This window comes from Monopterus albus, unplaced genomic scaffold, assembly GCF_001952655.1.
Source record: "Monopterus albus unplaced genomic scaffold, M_albus_1.0 scaffold152.1, whole genome shotgun sequence".
Taxonomy (NCBI): Eukaryota; Metazoa; Chordata; class Actinopteri; order Synbranchiformes; family Synbranchidae; genus Monopterus; species Monopterus albus.
Window position 1 is genome coordinate 964,776 of NW_018128032.1, and position 23,822 is coordinate 988,597.

A 23,822-nucleotide genomic window follows, 5' to 3' on the forward strand; every position below is an offset into this window, starting at 1 on the left:
CAGAGTCAGCCAGTAAGAGGATCTGGAGGCCATCTGGTAGCATTTTTACAGTATGGTGTGGCAGTGTGCCCATGTGTGCTAGAGGAAGGGTCATGTGACGGTCACAAAAAGGAGAGATCCTGGAAATCTCCAAGGACACAGACATGAATATTCTCTGTCCCATTTTCTGGGTCAAATCTAAGCTCGACCAAAGTACATGACCTGATCACATCTGTCACCAGTTTGTGCAGCGTGAATGATCAAACTGTATGACCTTTAAAAATGTAAATCCTGTCTTAGCAGTTCTTTAAGCAGCATTTGCAGTATGTTACAAAACCTTTCATGAGGAACAGGATTTAACATTAGACTGACTGCCCTCTTCCCATCTCATGCACAGAGATGGGAAGTAACGAAGTACAAAAACTTTGTTTCTGTACTTAAGTAGATTTTTCAGGTATCTGTACTCTACTTCACTATTTATTTTGCTGACAGCTTTTTACTTTTATTCCCTACATTTGGACAAAAATATTTGTACTTTCTTTCCTGATTTTCAAATCAGGTTCATTACTTCTAGTTTTTATATATACAGTTGTTTTTATTTAGCACTTAGTGCAAAATGTGCACACCACCACACTGGGTGACATGTTTCTTCATTACGAAACAACAAACCAGTGTATCTGTTTCCGCAAAAGCTTCAAATGACCAGAACGTTTTATAGCATGTGAAGCATACATCTGTGGTCTGAAGTAAAACACTGCACATGCAGAGGTTCAGGTGTAGTGTTGCTGCTTTTTCTTAATGAGAAGATCTAAAAACTTCTTCCATAACTGATTTGAACACCTTTAATACCAGTATACAGTACACACAGTAGATAAAGTACACACTTATATTACGGAAAATATATAGATTTATGTAATTTTGTCTGTTGTCTATAAACACACATGTGCACACCCACATCTCGGTGGTTGTCACTTACAGGGTCCACACATAGATTTAGATTCCTTTCCAGGAGACATACCCTAACCTTAAACCATGTTGTAACTCTAAAATTCAACGATTCACATGATGGGGACCAGCAAGAGAAAGGCCGAGTCCCCACAGTGTCAACGTTTAGACAGGCTTTGGCCCCCACAGTGTGAGTAACACCAAGGGCATACACACACACACACACACACACGCACACACAGATGAGTCCTTTCCTCGCTGACTGGACATCATTGGCCAGCTGTGGTCTCCATTTGACAGCCAGGTGGCTCAGACGTAGGAGCGCAGCAGCTTCAGTTAATTAAGGTTACCCATTTGGAGCTTGTCAATGGCTAATTTGCAATGAAAAAGAGGCAAAAGTTTTTTGTTTTTTTTTCCGTCAGCGGTCTAAGCATTGTTTCTGTCTTCCCTAATGGCTCCGCTCTGTCAGGTGCAGCAGGACTGAACAGTGCCTACAACCCTGTCTTAGATGTTTAGATGGATGGAGTTTGCTCTGAGAGCTGCGCTAGCCGAAAATCAATATTGAACTTAGACAAGCTATTTACAGTACCTTGATAATGTTTGACAGAGGCTGATCCAGCTTTCAGTGTGTGTTTAGTATGAGAAAATTAGTGGCCAGAGAATGTGAGACTACTGGAGTTGCAATTATTAGCTGATTAATCAGTCAGGACCGCAGAAAAGATCATTGGTGTGAGTCTGCCCTCCATGGAGGACCTGTACACCGCACGGGTCAAAGGGCGGACGGAGAGGATCACTGCAGACCCCTCACACTCCGGATACAATCTGTTTGAACTCCTCCCCTCTGGACGGCGCTACAGGTCACTGTGCACTAAGACAACCAGGTACAGGGACAGTTTCTTCCCCCAGGCTTTTACTCTGATGAACACTTAACCCACGACAGTATGACTGGACAATAATCCTCAATGCAATAGCTGTAAATATACCTCGTACAGATTATACAGACTCGTACAGGTCTCTAGTACTCTGTTTTAAGTACTCTATTTTTATCCCTAATTATCTCATTTCAATGAACATTCCTTTGTTGTCTGCATTGTTTACTGTCTACTTATACTGCTTTTTCTGCATTGTTTGGACTGTTTGTTGATGTTAATACTGCTATTTTGTTATATTACACAGCCTTATGCTGGTTTACTGTCTGCACATTGAGAGCCGATGTACCTGAGTCAAATTCCTCGTGTGTCCAACACACCTGGCCAATAAAGCTGATTCTGATTCTGATTCTGAATGTTGCAAACAAAGTGGCTATAATTTCACTTATATTCAAGTGATTCACATACAAATATTGTTTTTATGGTTGCACTTTTAAGGTTTACCATTTATAAGCAGTATATAAACTACTAATAGGTGGTTTAAAATAGTATTTTGTAAATATTGATTGAAAACATCATAGAACAATATAAAAGTTCTTGGCTACAATTATATAAAATTGACATGTAATAAAGATTTTAAAATGTCCTTCTCTGTGCTTAGAGCAATATTAGCCCATACTGTGTTGTAAATTATGTTTATTAAGCATCTGCACAGTGCCATAGCTTTACGGATTTTACTATTTAGAAATTGGATTTTTTTAGACAGTTACCTAACAAAAGGGAAACAGTACAAATTCAACATGACACCAATGTTCCTAGAACATAGTGGGAGATAATAATAATAATTGATGTGGACACTTCTCTCCAGAGGTCCAAAATAACAGAATTTAATATAATCACATGATTAAATCTTGAGTTTTAAACCTGGTTCTGCAGTGTATTGTAGTATATGAGTGACTTTTTGAGCCCAGTAAAAGTTTATATTCCTACACAAGGTTTATATTCAGTGATATCTATTGTTATGAATCTGTTAAAATATTACCCCAGAGATTCTTGCTTGAATCACACTTAGATCACATTTCACAATTAAATGTCTGAGCAGATGTGCCTCATTTATGGTGTCTGGCTTGTGGAAAAATGAAATCATACACATGGAGATACATACATTAATTGGCCTGCATGGATCTAGGAGGCATCCGTGGGGGAAACTAAGGTAGTTTAAAATCAAATGATAATTGTGACTTACCAGGACGTTAGCTTTTTCACCTTTGCAAAATTGGGAAGAAAATGAGGTGCAGCCTTTTTTGCTGTTGCATTTTTAACCCAATTAAATTGTAGTCTGAGGTGTAACAGCGGTAAGAAGCATAAGTGGAGGAGCAGAATAATCAAATGACGCCCTCCCTGGGATTTAATAAACCAGAAAGTGCTAATTTCACCTTTGATTGCATGCAGTATTTAATGTCTAAAGAGAGCATATCTAACTTCTCATCATGTGCCCAGTGTGGGCACTGTTTACTGCTGCACTGCACAGTGGCCTCGGCAGCAGAAAACAGATGAGAGGCTGAGTGAACGCTGTGACCCGTGATGTTTAGACACTGATTCTTAATAAAAAGACAGAAAATCTCTGCAAGTGTTTCTCTTCTAGATACAGAAAGAGACCAAAGCTCTTATTGGTTAATAGTTTAGTGATAAATAATGGCAACAGTGATGTTCTAGTCACAAGATACACCTGTGGATCCTCAATTACCACGTGAAGCTTCTACTGTAGGATGCACAAGACTAATACACTGTAAACAATACAATAAGCTCTGCTGCTGATCTTATTTGCATAAGAGTGAAATAGCTGTATTGATGGAGGCATACACACCTTTTTAACACATGAAAATGTGTCATATCTATGTATAGCTATGTATATTTAGCTAAGCAGCAGCCAGTGATGGAGGACGTACTCCTTTACTTGAATAAACATATCAGCATCAATCCAGTACAAAAAGAAAACCATGCTATGATATAGGACATCGAATATAAGATTAGGATGTTTTTACTCATGCGTTATTGTTTTAGCAGCATGTCATTCTTTTACTGGCTGAGGTGAAGCTACTATTGATTTATTTTATAAAGTGCTGCAGCTAATGTTTATTTCCATTAAGGATTAATCTGCTGACAATTTTCTCAATCATCCAGTTATTTTTTGGTTTTTAAAAATGTAAGAAAATAATGAGAAACATCCATCACAATTACCCAGACCCCAAAGTGACACCTTCAAGTGTTTTGTTCTGTCACTTTAGACAAGGAAAAGCAGCAATTTGAGATTTTGAGAGACTGAAAGATAAATAGTTTGTGGTGCCTGTAACAAAAAACCATATCTTCAGGAGAGAAATTGTGTTTTCCTCTTGTTTAATTTTTTGTGATAAAATGAATGACATTTTACATGTGACTGGCATTCAAAGTGGGGGGAAAATGCTGGTACCACTCTTATTCACATGTTTGGGGTTAAAAAGTGAAATGGACCAATCAGAATCGATCAGATTCAGTTTTTCTGGCCAGTTATGTTGAAAACACGGGCAATTTGACTTTAGTACTGTGGCTCTCTCCCTTGTCAGTGTGTTCCTGGCCTGGCTGTACAGGATCCTGTCCCCACTTCTGTAGGCCTCCTCTTTGGCATGATGAAGCTGCTTACTGTGAACCAGGGCTTGTTGTTGTTGTATGTGTAGAAAGTCTTGGTGGGTACACACGTCCTCACAAAAGCTGATGTATGATGTCACAGTGTCAGTGAGTTCATCCAGGCCTGTAGATGCAGACTCAAATACACCAGTCTGTGCAGTCAAAGCAGGCCTGTAGCTCTGACTTTGGCTGCTCAGTCCATCTCTTCACTGTTTTGATCACAGGCTTTGCAGCTTTAAATTTCTGCCTGTAGGTTGGGATAAGCAGTGTGTAGGAATTCAAGGGACTGCCCTTAACTGGTTTTGATCTTATCTTACCAATACTAGTTTTACTGTTAATAACAACTTCAAAAATCCTCTCTTGTGGTGTCCCCCAAGGATCTGTGCTTGGTCCATTTCTGTTCTCTCTGCACATGCTTCCACTGGGATCGGTCTTAAGAAAATATGGCTTTTCTTTTCATTGTTATGCTGATGGCATTCAGACATACTTACCGTTAAAGACAACAAGAGGGATGTCATTACAGTCGTTGTTTGACTGTCTGGCAGACTTGAAATCATGGCTGGCACTTAACCTTTTTAGATCTCAATGAAAGTAAAACTGAGTGTGTGCTATTTGGAGACTTGGTAAACATAACTTCCTTCGACAAGGGTCTGGGCCCCCTGGCTCTTCATCTGAAGTTGACTGTAAAAAAACCTAGGGGTGATGTTTGATGGCGGCTTAAGATTTCACAAGCAAATCAATTCAGTCATGAAATCTAGCTTCTTCCGCCTGAGGTTGTTAAGTAAAGTCAAATCATTCCTTTCTTTTAATGATTATGAGATTGCAATCCATGCTTTTATCACTTCTAGACTTGACTATTGCAATGTTCTATACATTGGTGTTAACCTGTCTTCCCTCTCTCATCTTCAGATGGATCAAAATGCTGCTGTTTGTCTTCTGACAAGTACTAGAAAATTTGAGCATATAGCCCCGGTACTGGCTTCTCTCCACTGGCTTCCAGTCCATCTTAGAATTGATTTTAAGCTGTTTATTTTTGTTTTTAAGGCTTTTAATGGTTTGGCACCATCCTACCTCACTGAATTAATGCAATGGCACAAACCTACAAGATCCCTCAGATCTTCAAGGCAGTTTCTCTTAGGGGTTCCTGACGTGCTGTCTGTATTTGGGCAGTTTGTGGGTGGATTTGATCTGTTAAAATTCCATAGAACAATGAGTGGGGAGCAGGGATGTTTCAGTTCCACACTAGTTGCCTGTTCAGCCAGGTGTAGTGCGCTAGTGTGGGCCTGTGATCAGAATGAATGATGAAAATAAAATGGTTTGCAGTTGATGAAAAGAGTTTCTGTGTTGCAAGTTCTTTCTAACACTGTGACATCTTTACACCAACCTTCATTTATGTAGAAGCAGATTCTGCTGCTTCTCGTTTTCCAGGGTAACTCCCTTACGTGATCTGCTCTGTTTACCTGGAACCCCAGTGTTTGTACTGCGCTGTCTGAGATGGAGTTGCTGAGCCAAGTTTCCATGAAGCACAGAGCAGCAGAGCATGAGAAGTCAGACTTAGTCCAGTTGATGAGAAGGAGGTCATCCATTTTGCTGGCTAGAGAGCAGAGATTCACTAGATGGATAGACGGGAGCGGCGTCCGGGTCCCTCTCTTTTGTAACTTAACCAGGTCCCCTGCTCTCTTTCCTTGCCAGCAATTTCTTCAGATCCCATAGAGGGCTGCCGCCCGTCTGACCAGAATGTCCACACAGCTTTTTGCATTAGCAAAAATCAGAGAAAGGGGGTTTAGAGTGAGTTGTCTGATGTTTTGTAGTTACAGTGCCTTGCGAAAGTATTCGGCCCCCTTGAACTTTGCGACCTTTTGCCACATTTCAGGCTTCAAACATAAAGATATAAAACTGTAATTTTTTGTGAAGAATCAACAACAAGTGGGACACAATCATGAAGTGGAACGAAATTTATTGGATATGTCAAACTTTTTTAACAAATAAAAAACTGAAAAATTGGGCGTGCAAAATTATTCAACCCCCTTAAGTTAATACGTTGTAGCGCCACCTTTTGGGTTGCTTTCACTTTCTGTGAAAACCGTAGATACTGCAAAGGCCTTAATCACACAAATAAACCTTAAAACAGTGACTCTGGTGCCGTGAGGGGAAAAGTAAATGACAGAAAAAAACAAGAAAGAGAGAGGGGTGTCAAACTTTTGTTTTAAAGTTATATTTGTATTTAGTTTGTTAAGGGATTAGAACTGATATAGCACAATTTTAGTATGATTAATGATTATTTGGGATGACTCAACCTTGCATTTTTGTTGCTTCTTAGGGAGCTCAGGTCTCTTCTGGTGCAGCTGTCCCCTCCTCCCCATGGCCATGAATTAATGTTTTCCTGTAATTAAAAACCTGCTGTAAAGGCTAGTGGAAAGGTCTTAAACTGTGCTGACTGTAGCTTTATGTCACCGCCCCCTGCTGCTGCCACCTGCTGTCATCCGTGATTCAGGCGAGATGCAGTTCATCTCAAATGAGCCCATGGAGAAAGCAGAAAGGTGTACCGGAAGCTTGTACGAAGTCCTGGTATGCCAAAGCGTAATATGTAGAAGTGTATATCAGCCCACTTCCAGCTCTGCATGAGACAAAGTAAAGCAAACCGTTAGAGCAGCATATGATGCTAGTGTAAAATAACATTAGCAACAATAATCTAGTGCTCATACTAGACCAGATAAGGTTGTAGTAACAAAACCCCTGCATCTTTTAAATTTAGAAAATGTGTTTTACTTCTTATGAATTCAGCTTTTATTTGTGAAAAGTTGTACCTTTTTTTTCAGAAGTTACACAATGCTGCTTTAAACTACAGCTGCAATTAAGAATTATTTCCTTTACTGATGGATCCACCAATTGTTTTTTTATTAATCCATTCATTGTTTCATCTATGAACTATAACAAAGTATGTCCTCATATCGTCTTCAAATTGCTTGTTTGTGATAGTTCATTGCCTGAAGAGATTCAATGACCTACTGTATATGACTAAAGAAAGCAGCAAATACTTAACATTTAAACATATGACTGATATGATCAATTCATTATCAAAAAAAGGTCAATTTTACCTTAATCTGTTATTTAAGAAAACTATTTCCTCTTTAGTTCAGTAGCCAATTCACTGCTATATTGAACATTAAGCACAAAGTTTGAATGGTACTAAACATACAAGTCTACATAGAGAAGTAATTTGCATGACAATGATTTTTATATTCATAGCTCAAAAATAAAGACATTGAGTCCTTACTCAACCTTTAAAAGGAATTCACATCTTAACTAACAGAGCATTCATATAAAACTGAACCTTGCGGTGCCTTACAAGACTCAGGGGGCAAATAAAAGATGCAGACTGAGTGACTTTTCAGCACAGCCGCCCACCAGCTGCTGGAACATAAATAGTAATGTATCATTATGGCTGCTCTGAGGGAAAACACCCTGTGTTTTAGTTCTTTGCGGAGGTCATGTGGCAGTTGGTGGGTGTGTTCGTGCAGCTCTCGCTTAGAAAAACAGGCTAAATTAGACCTTTATGATGCAGCCACGTAGACTCTCTGAATCTTACAATGGTGGTTATGGAGATTTTTGTATCTGCTTCTTTACTTTTCACTTTAAGGGAACAGTGTTTTCAGTGTCATTGATTGTGCCGACATTGGAAGCAGATCGAATTGACCCTGAAATAAATTAGATTTGTCTACTTCTTATTTATGTTCCATAAATATCATGCAGGAGATTTTCTTGTTTAAACGAGGTGATGGTGTTAGGGGAAAACAAAGATCAATGAATCTTTCTGTTTTGCTGCACATAGTCGGCTACAGGTTTGTCTGGAATGAGCACTGTGAGTTGCCCCCACATGATGCAATGCACTGCAAGTTCATATTTCTTTGAACATGGGCTTTCATGGTAGTCTACCAGATATTTCTCTTTTTGTTATTGTTTTGTTGCCTTTCCTTTGTTCTCAAGTTTAGCAGTTGCCACAAATTGTGTCTGTAGATAAAAGCATTGCTATTACCTTTCTGTAGGATTATTTTTATTTATTTAGGAATAAATACTAACACATTCCTGTGTAAGTGCAGAGAACTGTAATGCAGTCTGAGACAACACAGTATATTTCAATGTTATCTCTCGCTCTGTAATCTTAAGATCTAGGAAACAAATAACAAAAGAGAGGAGAACACTGATGATAAAATTTGACAGTGCAAAGAAAGGAAGCCATCTAAAAGAGGAGATTGCATGTACTGTATGGTGGTAAAGGGATTATGTGTTGTTTGTTTTTTCTTCGATTATAGAGCTTTCGCATGCAGAATCAGCAGTTCCACATCGCCTGAATGATTGCATAATATGATTGCTCTCCTTCTAAAAATTATTCTTCTTTGGTTCCTTGTTTTTCGAGCACATTTGATCATCAGCATGTCCTATTTTCTTATGGTACTTTTTGTAGCACATGTGTTTTTGACATAGAAATATTTGGCTGCCAATGTCCACGACAGAGCGCTGATGAATTCCTGGAATGAGTTTTGTGAAGTGGCCTGTTTTCCTCAAATGACTGGGGAACTGTTAAATATGCATGGCTGAAAAATAAATGAAACAGCCTTCTAAGGAACTATTGATGTATGTGAGGGGCCTTCTGTATGATTTACAAGTCTGTTTTATTTGGTGGTTTCAGTTTTCATGAAGCAGTCATCAAGGCTCAGAGCTGTCTCTAGGTGGGTACCTTACACTAAGTGGAAGCTGTTAGTTTTATCGTAGCTGGCTCTGAAATTATGGTGACGTGGGCCAGGGTGGTCTGAAGCCACGGGATGCCCACATGGATTTGTCTTTGATTCCCTGCCAGGGTGAGTTTCATGTGATTTTCTTTTTACCCCTTTTATTTTTCAAAGCATGTTGGATTTAATGACTTACTTGGCTCATTCTGAGCAATTTTTTAAATCTCACAAATTGATGTCCGCCACAGCTTTACTTAACACCGACTCACTCTGCTTTGAGCATATCCACTGTGAGTGTTTCGTCTCTCTGCAGATTTATGTTTAAACCAATACCAGTTCAATCAAGTACTACACCAACTACTCGCATTTTGTTTCAGGCAGTGTGATCTCTGTTAATGATCTAGTTAAACAGATAAATAAAAACAAAAGCATCAAGAGCTGCATGTGTGCTAGAAGGGCTAAACGCTTGCCCACCATTGCACAGATCCAGGTTCAGTTTCTGGCAGTGGTGACGTCGGTTTAGTGATGTGATCTAAGGTACAGAGTTGTCGGTGTTTGTGGGTAGGAGGGCTTCAAAAGGACCGGTGGTACAGTATACCTCCCCAGATCTGACACACATAGATACAATTTCAAAAACAGATAAAGACTGAGTCCTACCTGGACCTAAAAACAGTTTGTCCCAGTCCTACAATACAAAGGACCTGTAATTAGACCATCGGCTGTATTTATCAGGTGCTGAATGTTACTCCTTCCAGACCCTCTGTCAATCTTAGAATTCAACACATGGTTTACTCCGTGATGACCGTGATCTGCCACAAAACTATACAGTTTTGGTCCATGCAGGATCTTGTCACAAGCTCGGGGTCATCAAGCCTTAGCTTAACATGTGTCCTCCCACAGTGAAGCTCCCAACACAGCACAACACATGCCTTGGTCAGTTCACAGTAAATTCTAAAATGTGGTGATTTTGACTTTTCCTCCAGAACCACTAAGAGTTTTGACAGATTTTCATCAAATTTAGTGGCATTAATGTTTCCCAGAAGTTGAATAAAATAACTTTGGTAATGCTGAGTTTTTCATTTAGTACCACCACCAGCTAAAAATTTTAATTTGGTGGTGAAAGGAAGTTGCCGATCACTTCATGTCTATCAGAGGAGGCACATGACAGTTTAACTCAGGCCTTGTGGGGTTAGCAGTGACAAGCAGCATAGTAATGGCAAATTGGACAATCTTAATCAGGTTGACAACATTCAAAACATTAAGCATGTACCGCTAAGAGGATGCTAAATGTTAAAATCAGTTTTACTAGTTCTGCACAAAGTACCTGGTGAGATTTAAGATGCCTTTTCTGCTTTTGTTGCTTTGTTTTTGCAGTTGAATGTCCCCTATTTTCCACCTATTAAATGTTTTATTGACTCCTACCAACACTTTCAAAGGACACTGCTCTGACATGTCTCAGTCCAGAAACCACAGCAACACTATGTTTTATACAAAGCTTTTCATCCACACTTGAAGCGGCAGTTCACAGCTGTCAGAGATGTAGACATAGTTCAAACAGCCATAGTTTTTGACATGTTCACTGGTAAAGAATACTGAGGAGAACTACAGAGCAATTCACACTCACATCACACGTCAAGCATTCCACTGAGCATCTCATTTGGAATACTACACTTAAAGGCATTTACAAGTTTCATATAAATACCTTCAACTCACATATTATGATTTGTGTGCTTGGATAGTGGGAATCATTTACTGTCGGAATAACTTTGGTTGTCAGTAATGACATGGATGTGTGTCATATTGGTCAGTGTATATTTGTCTAACAGCTCAGGTAGCAACAATATGGATTAATGTTTCCGACCACATGCACTCTCATTACTACGGTAATAGTTTTAACTTAGTTTGACTAAATTTAACATTTGGATTTACACTCTGCCAACATCATCATGCAGTCAGTGCTGTTTGTTATTTTTCTGGCTCTTCGTCTGTCAAAATCATCAAATTATAGTCATTACCGGTATAAGCAGCTTGTAATTTCTGATGATTCAATCTATTGCTTAGTCTATGAACTGTCAGAGTAGTTGAATAGTCAACTAGCCCAGACCAAAACCCGAAGGTACGCAGTTATAAGACTGTGAAAAAGAACAGGACATATTCACCTCTGAGAAACTGGCACTATTGAACATTTTGCATCATTGTTGCTAACTGACTTATCAGTTAATTGGCTAGGTGTTTCAGCTCAAACTCGGATATCCTGCCGCTGATGCCTTGATAGTGTTGCCCTTTTTGAGAATTGGCATCGGTCACAATCAATTAAATCAATTAAATCATCATGCCGGTTAAACAGCTTTTGATTATTCAAAGTATAAAAAACAAATGCTCACCATGTCCGGCATCACTATATTTACTACACTGCTTACAAAATGTGATCAGTACCCCCAAATTTTGCAAGAGCAACCCGCTTTGAATGTTAACACCCCAATAACTGGCTGTCATCAGTTGTCCTCACTCCCATAACTATGAGTCAGAGGGTCAAACTGCTCCTGCCAGTAGGTCAGAAGGTGCATATTAGTGATGCTGTCCTTCCTTGAAAGGCGACCCCTAGCCATAGTAATTATTACAGGATACAATAAATAGAGATGGCTGTTTGTTTCTAACTTCAAACCAATGCTTTTACATTACTAAGCAATTAATTATGGGACAGCTGTGGCTCAGGGGTAGAGCAGGTTGACCCCTGATTGCAGGGTTGGTGATTCAATTCCCATTCACCTCAGTCCGCATGTCAAAGTGTCCTTGGGCAAGACACTGAACCCCAAGTCACTCCCGGAGGCCAGGCCAGTGCCCTGCGTTGCAGCTCCAGAGATTTCAGTATGTGTGTGAATGGGTGGCTGGGTGAATCTGTAAAGCGCTTTATCCAGCTGTGGTAGAAAAGTGCTATATAAGTGCAGGCCATTTAATTTAACCCATGATCTTTCTTTAAACCTAAGCAAATAGTGTTATGGTGCTGCTCTAACCAAGTTGTTTGTTTAAACCTGGCACACTCTGCTATGATGATGAACGTCCATCATATGATAACAGCCTACTGAGCCAACTAGGAGGTGGAGCAGGGCCTTACTACCCCATATCTTCAGTCCCAATGACAAGTGATAATTGCCATTTAATGGGGTGAAAATATTCAAAGGCGGTAGAAGAGCCTTTTGGAATTTGTCTTGCTGTCTTAATGACTTTCATTCTCTGTAACTACTGCGTCATCTCTTCCATTTAAAAACTCATTATAAAAAACTTGCAATTCTGCATTAACAGGTCTTTATGTGGCATATCCCTTTAAACCTATACTTGCTGTATCTCTTTTGTTTACTGTTTAAAAAGTGTTCCCTACAAAGTGCCTTCTGTACCAACAGATCAAAAAATGTTGTTCACAGCATGTACAAGTCTTTCTACTAACAGTTACAAATGTGTCATATTTTACTCACCTGGCTCATTAGCAACTGGTTCAGTTGTAAATAAGGCGTGACAAGCTGTTTGTTGTCAACATTACTGTAAACAAATGAAGTGAATTCATCAGCAAGGGAGAGATTTTGGACGCAGCCCATGATTGTGTCCAAGATGATTTAGCTGCATTCAAAACCCAAGTTTTAGTGAATCTGACTCCTTAAGAAATAGTGATGCTTACCAAAGAATACCCTGTACAGTAATTGTGTGAAGTCAGGGTTTCATTCCAAAATACATTTTCTGAATCTTTGCCAATGTATTTGAAAATACATAATAAGACATTTTATAAGCAGATGTTTGAAGATGGCTCTTAATTGGCCTTTTTCATAGGTCATAGTGGGAAATACAGTAAATCAAACAAATGGTTGCTCAATCCTGCTTCAGTTCCAGGGCCCTGAGGACTATTTTACAAAAGCAGAAATAAGAAATCCAGAATAACATAAAAAAGTGAGACTTGACCTAGTCTGCTAAGTGCGTCCGAGCTTAATACATTTGATGACGGCTAAGCCAGACCGAGAAGATGCAGCTAAGTGAATCCAGCTGTAAGTAATGCAGATGAATACACATTCACTGCTTTCTTCAACAGACCATTAGGTCAATCACACATTCACTGATGCTCATATAGAAGCTGTGTTCTATTTGGCTGTGCCGGCATGCCGTGTGTTAACTAGCACACTTGTCACATAGAGCACATAGAGCTTAATGCACAGGCCTGTTTGGGTGACTAATATATCTTTGCTATTATTATTAAGAATTAGCATTGTTTTATTTAAGTGTTCTGTTTAACGCAGCCTATTCAATATTAATGTAAATGTGAATAAGACTGAAGAAACTCATGAAAGAAAATTTTAAATGAGAAGTCAGCCCGTGTGGCTCCAGGGCCATGTAGGCTGATGATCAACGTGACAAGACAATTCCTGAACATTAGATGATTAAACTTTGCTTTATCATTGCAGGCCCAGTCTTTATGTATTCAACATAGGCAATGTAATTAATGTGATTATCATTTCACCCAAGGATTTTGGTTTCTGCAAGAATAAGCTAAGAGACAGCACTTCTATCGTTTTGGTGGAGTGACCCATATAGGCTGTGTGTGTGTGCATGTGTATATATATATATATATATAGCCTATGACATGACCTAAAAAAGTTCAGGCCATTGTAAAGGAAGAAAGACACATGCAGTAGCATATGCTGACTTCACTGAAGACACCTTTGCAGCTTCATCAAATGTCTAACAACAATAAAAACAGCAGCTGTCATGAACAAAGTCAGTAACAATGACTATCACATTTTAGAGATTAACTGTAAAAAAAACATGCATTACTGCTGACAGAACAGATAAGGAGCCAGGATTAATCAGGCCTGGCTGTTAGCCTGGTCTGGAGCAGGCTAGCTGCAAAGAATAAATCTCCATGGTAACTTACACGCCACTGCTTTTGTGAAACCAAATCATGGCTAAGTTCAGCCAGGATAACGGGAAAATCCCATCTTAATCTGCTATCTAGGCTTTGTAAAATAGCCCTCTGGTATTGCTGATGCACATATAGCACTACTGAAATGCCTCTCCTATACTACTGAAAATGCTCTTATGCTGTACTATTAGAATACTCACACTGGGTTTCAGTTGTATATGATTTTTGTATGTAAGAGCTATCTCAGTAGTGCATGTGTGAGTTGTTTGGGAGTGATTTCACTTGAAACAGAAGTTTTTCACTGGAATAGGAAGGTATTGTAGTCTGAGAGCATATCTCAACGGTCCACTTTCTGGGTCAGTGGCATGTCATACTAGATCCCTTCTCCATTCCCTTTTCCCCTTAATGCACAGGAGTCATGGATGTACTGGGACAGCGGAATACCGGATTACCAGTTGGCACCCAAGTGATTTTTTTGAAAAACTGGCGCATAGAAAAAAAAATCCTCACATGATGAACACAAAAACTGCAGTAACACGGTTTGGCCACAACACCAAAACGTCTTCACAGCTCAGTAGTGTTAGTAGGGGCTTGCACCGATCCATGTTGATAACTGCAACATACAACCCATGATTCTTAGTGGAAATGGAAATGAAAGGAGATCTATTATGATGTGACACTAACCTGGGGAATGGACCAATGAGATTTAAGAACTACACAACGTCTCAGACTATTATACCTTCCTTTTCAAGTGAAGTCACTCCCATATACTGTACTAATGAAACTGCTCACACATGCACCACTGAGCTAGCTCACACATTTTATTAAAATGATGTCACATATACAACTGAACTCCAATGTGAGTATTCTAATAGTATGTGTGAGCATTTTTCTGGAGTAGATATGAGAGGAATTTTAGTAGTATAATATAATAATAATAATAATAATAATAATAATATACTATCTGACAAGTGTATGTGCGTGACAAGTATCTGATTAATAGACTAACCTCTGATACTTAGCGTACAAATTAAATTGGAATCATAGGTGTCTCATTTTGGCACAAAACCCTCCATATTCTTTTTCAAGAAATAGATTTTTTTAATATAATTTAGTATTTGGCAGTCATTTTGAAACACTTCCAATAAGTAAAACATCAGGAAGGCCTGAGATTTATGTCCTACACTGCAGGCTGCTTCTGTGAGTCATCTGTGAAATGTATGTTTCAAGTGTTTAGGAACTTGTGCTGTAACAGATTTTAGTAAAATGTGTCACCGTTAATTTACATATGACAAGTGTGAACCACAGTATCTCCAGATAAGAAGGTTGTCAAGTTATGGAATATGAAGAGACGATAAGGTGTAATAGTGAAATATTGCCTGTTCCTTTATTCAAATGTGGTTCCTACCTTACCTCTTTTATTTTATCTTACAAACCTTAGGATACTGTTTCCTTTTTATTCCCAGCGTTACAAGACAGTAGTCACGTGTTGACAACAAGCGACTCTCCTGTGGCTTTAGGCTCACCCTAACTCAGCTCATCTGATAGTTTCCCTTTTCCTTTTCTCCTAGAATATGAATAAAATAATCATTGTTTGCTCAATGAAATTTCTGCTCCACTTCCCTCTGCTGATGATCATCTTGCTTAAATATATCAGCTGGAAAATTTACTCTGTAATTTGAATGCCAATGATTCCACCAAATGTGGGGAGAAGCATAATGTTGTCTTATTGCTTTTTTTATCTTTAGAAATGCCATCAACGTTTTCATTTAGAGGCTCAAGATTGGATGAAGTGTGTAATTAGACAATCCTCGGACCTGTGAATATGACCTTTATAGTGTGAGAACAGACTCTGACAGTGCCTGCATGTCTGATCATTGTTTCCGGATAAACAAATAAGTGTGTGTTAGAGAGAGCATGAGAATGTGTGAATAGGCGTCGGTGTGTGTGTGTGTCACACTTGTGGGAGATTGCTGGTTAGCCTTGCTCTGCTTCAGCATTGGCCTATAGCTGCCTTTGCTCTCCCAGAGGCTTTAATGAAGATGGCCAAGTGAGGGTCAGTCACCTCTCTCTTCAGAGAGCACAAAAGCTTTTTGCCAGTCATTATGTACCTCAAGGGTTCTATTTTGTAAACACATAATATTACTCCATGTGTGTATGTAGCAGTGTGTGTTTGAGGGGAGGACTTTGGTTTGGGTGGACAGCTGGGTCAGTGGATGTGTGAATTGAATGACTGTCAGGTTTCAGACTCCGGCCGTTCCTGCTAATGCTTAGTCATCTGGCTGTGATGCAGGAGTGAGGTACTGATCTAAAGTTCTCGGGACAGATTTTATCTGAGAGGCTTGGGAATGCTCTCTAACCGCCAGTGCTCATTTTTCGTCCTCTGAGCTCCTTTTCCATGATGAGCTGTTAAAATGCTCAGCAAAATATTCCAGCAAATCTTCCCTTCCCATATCTCCACTGAAGGATAATTAAGTAATATTAATATTCACTTGTGATGACTTTAAGTCTGTCTAGTTTATGCATCAGTGCAGCGAGGATAAGCCTCACAACTACAGTGCTGTGTCTATACTGTAGGAGCTGAAATGAATAATCTGTCGCCGGTTCTGCTGGCTTGAATTTCTGGAGTGAGTTAGACAGATGGTTATTGCTAGAATTTCAAAGTGATGGAGTAAAACTAACGTTGCCTGCCTTCGCCAACTCTAATTCTTTCATCCCAGTGAGTTGCACTTAACGAAAGCAGTCCCTTGTTGCCTAAATGAAAGTGCACAACAAAGCGAATCTGCTGACTGTCAGTACTCAGCACATCAGGCTGCCTGGGCGCCGCGCCGTACTGAGCCAAGGAAAGTGAAGCAGCTTTCTGCATTCGACTGCGTCTTCCTCTGGGCTGGTGGAACCCAGAGTCCTGAGAGGTAAATGGATGAATGGAGACTTTATGGAGATGAGGAAGTGTAATGGTACTCTCCTCTCAGTCCCGGTGGCTGGAACAGTAGCGCTCTGTGTCTTTTATCAGAGACATGAAAGGGGAACAATAAGCCTCTCTGCTATCAACAATATGGTGTCATTTGAAGCAGATTATCCCTCTGTTGAAGTACAGGAAAATAAAAGACTAGGAGAGAATGGGTAGAGGTGGGAGCCAAGGTTTCTCCTCCCATGCAGAAATTCAACGTTCTACTTTGTTTTATTTCAGAAATCTAATCTGCCAAGTGCACATTAACAGTATTGTCATGCCTTACTTTCCTTACACAGGTGCCAAATTTAAAGCTCTCTAGATGCACAAGCAACTTAAGGCTCTCATTTGTCCTCATTAAGTGGTCAAGTGATTCTCTAACATCCAAGTAATGTTAGCTTTCTTGTTACACGAGTTACTTCTATATGCCATTTAGCTCATGTGCAATTTTGATGCTTAGCTGTTGACAGTAGGAAGGGAGCCGTACAGGGCTAAAAAAATACTGAAAAAATCATATTAAACAATATTAATATTGGAGCTGCTTCTGTCTGAAGTGGAACCAGTGAACAAATTAGTTTTTTTTTCATGTGTGACCTAATTTGGCATTCCCAAAATAAATGTGACTAATACAGAGACACTGATGAGCTGGATTAGGTGATATTAAACCTTTGTTTAATACTGTACATGCATGTCAACACAGTTTGTGCAAATGCAGCTGAGCGTGACTACATGTTTTTAGGCTCTGGAGGAGTTTTAAACAATCCTTGGTTACTGTTGGAGAGTCACACAACATTACTTTATTAAGCTACGCTTCAATTATGAGAACGTAGCAAAAACTAAAGTGGCTCAAGCACCAAATGCAGATTTAAGTAAGATGTTTTTTTATTTTTAGTGGGCCTTCAGACTGAAAACATGCATTAAAAACTACAAGAGGCTGTGTTGGTGGGGACTGCACCATGGTTTACAATAGGTTGAGGAGGGTTTTAACTTTATGGGAAAATTATATCATGACAGTCAAGCAGTGCATGATGAAGCGGTGCAAACATAGAGGTGCAAAGTCATTTATCCAGGATGTGTACTTGCATATATTTCACTCCCTAACATAGCCCCATGCTGAATGGTGTTGCTACAAAATTTGGGTCAGGTTAAACTTTTGTTAGACAGCCATGTTTTTGTTTTATTTCTCTGCGTTCGCTCCCTGGTCCCTTTCACATGAATGAAAGGGGCTAGTTTTGGTTTTGTGATTATGAATGCAGTTAATGATCTTTTTTTTCTATCAGCGAATCTGGCTGTTGGTTTATAGTGAGAAATGCCAGCTATAGTTCTTTAAATCTCAAAGCGACATCTTCAAATTGATACTGTTTTGCAACCAACAATCTATAAGCCATAAGATATTGCATTACTGTAAGACAAGGGAAGGAGCTACTGACTTTTTGCTCTGAGAAAAGATTAAAATAATGCCTGATTACTTTTCTTTATCTAATTTTCTCAGCTGGGGGTACAATGTACATCAATTTCAGTCATATTTTAACACAAGAACTAAGAAAAGTAGCTTTTCTAGACTTAATTTAACACCAGTGTAGTTGAGAGCATTGCAGCCAATTGCACTTCACCCTAATACTTCACCAGCTAATACATAGCTTTAAAAGACCATATAGCATCGAATGAAAGTAAACTCCAAAGGCATCTCTGAACCTTCAAATTGATAAGTGAACTTTAATCTCGCCTTCTTATGGATTCCAGGATGGCCTGCCTGCTCACAGTTTACACTGTGTTCTATTATCCTTTGGGTCAAACATAAAGTTCACCCATCTATCATCTGTCTTCTCTCTCCCTAATATCAGCTGTAGAGGGGTTGTTACAGCCTCCTCCATCACTGCTTTGAAACAAGCCTCAGGCTTTAAAAGCCATTGCTCCGTCACTGTCCAAGATGAGGCTGGATGCTGTAGCTGCGTGGCACAGTTTGCACTTTACACTATTAGTTATCCTGCTGGACACTTTCTAGTTTGAAATAAACCTACATGAAGGAAATATCATATGAAGAAGGTTTTGCACTTTTTATTTTCTTTCACTTTATTTTTTTGGCTGATGTTCCCTTGTTTAATGGCCTTCGGTTGCAGACAATAACAGTGATGGATCTGGCCACACCTGCTTAATAAAGTATCACATTAGTCGCTTGTCCAGTTTATCAGTTTGGGAAATTATTAGTTTTTTCCCCTTCAGTTAAAAGAGAAATGCATTTAACCACAGCCAGTGTTCATGGATGATTTATTTTAATGTACTTGTGTCACAATTTTACCATGAAATAAACTTTAATGAACACTATCCTAGACAGGCACAAGGCATGTAAAATTCCTCGTATAAAACATGATCAGGGATCTGTTTTTAAACAATCCTAAAATAAAATTAGGACTGGTTGTTAAGTATCAAAATGACAAACCAAACTTTTTTATTGTGAAAGAGGGTGCATGATCTCCAGGCAGAACAGAATCAGAGTCTTAAAGAAATGGATTTGGCCTGGATGTGATAAAATGCTATGAGGTTTGACGACAGTGAAGAGAACAAATTATTGGGATCAAGCCAGATGCTTCAGGTCTCCATAGAAACTCCCCACACTTCACACTCTTCTCTATTTTCCCTCCATTTCTTTATTTATTTAGTTGTCAGCAGTTCCAGAATAACTTAATTAAAGCCAAGGCAGGCTAGCATGCTGTGTGAGATGACAGGAGGACTGAGATGATTTGTGATGGATTACTGCATTTTATCTTCCCCTTATTTACTCCGTTGAAGTGCGCTGAAGCTTGCTATAATGCCAAATGAATGTGTGATAAACAGTCTTTTTGTGTTTGCTCAGAACGATTTAACAAACAAGTCTTTGCAAATATGGATGGGACCCCCCCCTTACTTTATACATAATCCATGTTTTTGTTTTGAACTGGTGTCCTGCTGTCTGTGCAGATAAAAGTGGTGACAGCAGCAGTGGGTACCTGTAAAAAGCTCCACTGCAGAGCTCCAGCGAAAAACACAACTCTTAATTGGACATCATGGGGGGAGTAAAAGCACATCATCTTCTCTTGAACTGATTAATGAGCAAAGTTTGTTTTTCTGTTTATTTTCTGTTTATGTTACATCATCCCAATAATGCCACATGGTACAAGGTCACTGAGATTTCTGGATACACAAATTAGCATCAGTGATAAATTCAAAGCTGAGCACGATTTAACACTCAGAGGGGTTTTAAAACAGACAGAATAGCGGTATACATCTTAAACTGTCAAGGTTAGGTCCTGCAGGCAGAAAATATTCATTTTTTTCTACCCCACCTACACATCCTTCTGAAATCCAGAATATAAACTTTGTTTCAGTGTGTCTTCATGAAAAAAAAAACTTGAACTTCGACTGATATCAAATACTGACCAAGCTGTCACATTCTGTCAGTCAACTTACTGTATCAAGAGCTGTGTCAATCACAGTCGAGAAGTTTTTATTTTGCTATTTCAGAGCTAAACTATTGAACATGTATTGGATTTTTTTTGTGACTGAAGCTTCAAAATGAGGTTCAGAGTGGATCCACTTTAGTCTCCTCTTATTCTGTGATTGTTGCCCCAAGTCAGAATATGTTGTGTCTAGAGTTAACGTCTTCTGTAATAGCTGCTGAGCTCCGTGGCAGTCTAGGTGAAACTCTTTGCAGGCTTGGAGTTCAATAACCTGAACCTATGTGCGCCACTGGGATGGTTAACTGGGATGGACATTTGGTCCAAAACATTTTTCCCCCCTCTGGTAATGTAGTATACAGACCTGCCACAACCTCTGAATTGCACTTAAGACAGTGTACCTGGGCTGTGGTTTTGTGGTTCTCTCTTTCTGCTAATGGACTGTCCTCAGCCGGGGGTGCTATCCATCACATGCACTACCTCAAGTCTGGAGCCTCTATAAAGATTAGGACTGTTAAGGGAAGATGGATGGGCCCTGTCGCTGCCAAGCATCATCCCCAAATGCCTAAATTAAATCTAGAAATTCTCATGGGGAGTTTAGCTTAGCCTAGTAATAGCAGACATGAGGCAGGGCTAGCCACGGCCCTGCTGTCGTTACAGCGTCACATCTTGACATATCTATGAACATTCTGAGGATTAGCTTTAACAGTTGGTTTAAGGGTCACTGAAGATGACTTTAAAGGTGGAAGAAAATCTCACTGTGTTAGATACCCAGTGGCGTATGGCATATTGTCAGCAGGCAGAGAGAAGCAGAGAGGGTGGACTAGCTAACTGGCACTTTCCTCTTTCTTTCCCCTTCCTCCCTTCTTTCTCCCTTTGCCTCTGGGAATTAGTCAAAGAGCGAAACAATCATTGAAGAAGTCCATATTAGATTGACCTTTGTTTCTCAGCTTACACCTCTTTTGGTCTTTTAAAAGGTTTGTTGGTCCTGTGGCCTTTTAAAGCCAGTAGTTATGGATTTGTTTCCTCTCACTGAGATGGTTGACTGAGGTGGCATGGTTTTAATTCGCTGTTGGAAGCCCTTTAAAAAACAAGCACTCACTTTTCCATAGACACAAGGCTTCCTACACTTTGTAGCAATATGTACAGGAGGTGAGTACAAGACTGGCTAGATACCGTGAACTACTGAAGGAATCTATGGATGAATGAACTGCTTACTTTCTGGATGCATTTGGGGCTAGTCCAGATGAAAATGTCTGTCAAGTGTTTGGATGCTGATTTTTGAATCCTATGACATTTTTTTTCTCATTCCTGGAGGACAGAGCAACCATGAGATTGTAAATCTAAATCATCAGCTCATGCATACATACACACATATAATACAAACTATTCATTGAAACTAATAATGTTAGCTGTATATTATCTAACTGAAAAGAACTTTTCTTTGCACCTACTTATAGTCCTTAAATGTCCTCTTACTTTTTACCATATCCATCCATTATCTATACCACTTATTCCCGAAAGGGTCGCAGGGTGCTGGAGCCAATCCCAGCTGACATTGGGCGAGAGGCGGGGTACACCCTGGACAGGTCGCCAGTCTATCACAGGGCTGACACGTAAACAAACAACTACATGCACTCCTCGAGTCTTTGTACTGTGGGAGGAAGCCGGTACTAGTACTAGTGCAACTGCACTAACCACTGTGCTGCTGTGCCGCCCTACTACCATATCATGATTAAAATTTTAGATTTGAGATCCTTTTTTTAAATTAAAAAGTGGTGGACAGTTCTTAACATATTAGACTTGAGTGACACCCGTTTGATGGACAGGGAGATTCTTGTAATTTGTCATTAATACAACTAAGGGGATGTACAATAGGTTTAAATAAAAGAGAGAGTATTATTCCATAGAAATATATGAGCTTGAATTACATGACATTTTAAGTTTAAAAGTTGTTAGTAGACTAAGGCGTCATCATTTATTACTGCAAATATTCAGGATGTGCAGATATGCAGGTTCTGTCTGGTGCTAAAGTACTTATTTTTAATTGTTTTGAGCTTTTTCTCAGTCAGACTTGACAAAATATTTTTGCTCACAGCAGACAAATCCAACTCTCAGGCTTGCTGCTCTGTCGTAGGCTATATAGAGTATACTATGCAGTCTCAAATACAAGCCAGCATTCAAATAATGGCAAAGTCTCAAATAATAGTTGGAACAAAAGGGTGTAATTACTATGATAGCTCACATAAACTCAGCGTAATGTCCATTTCCATTGCACTAACTTCATTAGTACAACAACAGAGTTGTGTCCTTCTCGACAATCTGCTGCTGAGTTTGTTTTCTCTAACAGAAATAACGTTTTCTTATTTTACTTCACTTATACGGTATTTTACATTCAATCACTTCTGCTATGTCTAGTAAACTGCTATGTCTGCTATGTCTATGTCTCCACAGTAGTGCATACTGTATGCTTCAAATTACAATGCTCATTGAGGCAAATTCAACAAGGAAACTCGATTTGCTGGCAGTCAAAGATCACTCACAGTTCACGAATAACAATCTGCAATAACTGTAATTACTTGTCAGGAACATAAAAGTAATACTGTACAAGATATATTTCTAAACTGAAAAATAGAAAAATAATAAGGTTAACAAAAGAACCTAAAAGCAACTTACAAATGAAAGCGATGACACCGTCTGAACCAGTGAAGGACTTTTAATGTGAAACGAGCGTTGAGTTTCAGTAACAGCAGATTAACAGAAATAGGACAAACAGCAAAATGGAAACGACTGGAAGTTAGTGATGAATGAAAACTGTAGGGCTGCAACTAATGATTGGTTTCATGATTGATTAATCTGGTGACTATTTTCTCAGTAAATCGATTAGTCATTTGGTGACATATTTGGTTCTCGGTCTCCTAAAGCCCGAGGAATGATTAAAAGTTTTGAGCAACAGTCTGTAAAGAGAGTCCATTTACAATGCTATAAAACAAAGACATAAGCAGAAAATCCTCACAGGTAAGGCACTATAAAGAGTATTTGATATGTTTTGACAGAAAACAATGAATCCACTGATTTTAAGAGTCATGGTTATGTTTCTCTTGATTGATCAATCAATTAATTGTTTCGACTTTAAAAATACAGAATCTGTTATAGCATAGTGAGTATAACATGAATGTCTTGTACTGATGGAATTCATACTGAAAAAATGTACATAATTCTGATTTAGCAAGACATGGAGGACATTGTGAGTATACAATGAGCAAACAGCATGACCAGTGAATTAAACAAAGAATATCAGAAAACTGTTTTGAAATATGATCAAATGTAAAAAAAAAAAAAAAA

General features: G+C 39.1%; 1 protein-coding gene across 2 annotated transcripts in view; it reads left to right on the forward strand.

The window, feature by feature from the left end:
- The window catches only part of cadm1b (cell adhesion molecule 1b), a 162,024-nt gene that overhangs the window by 22,322 nt on the left and 115,880 nt on the right, over window positions 1-23,822 (forward strand). The window lies entirely within an intron of this gene.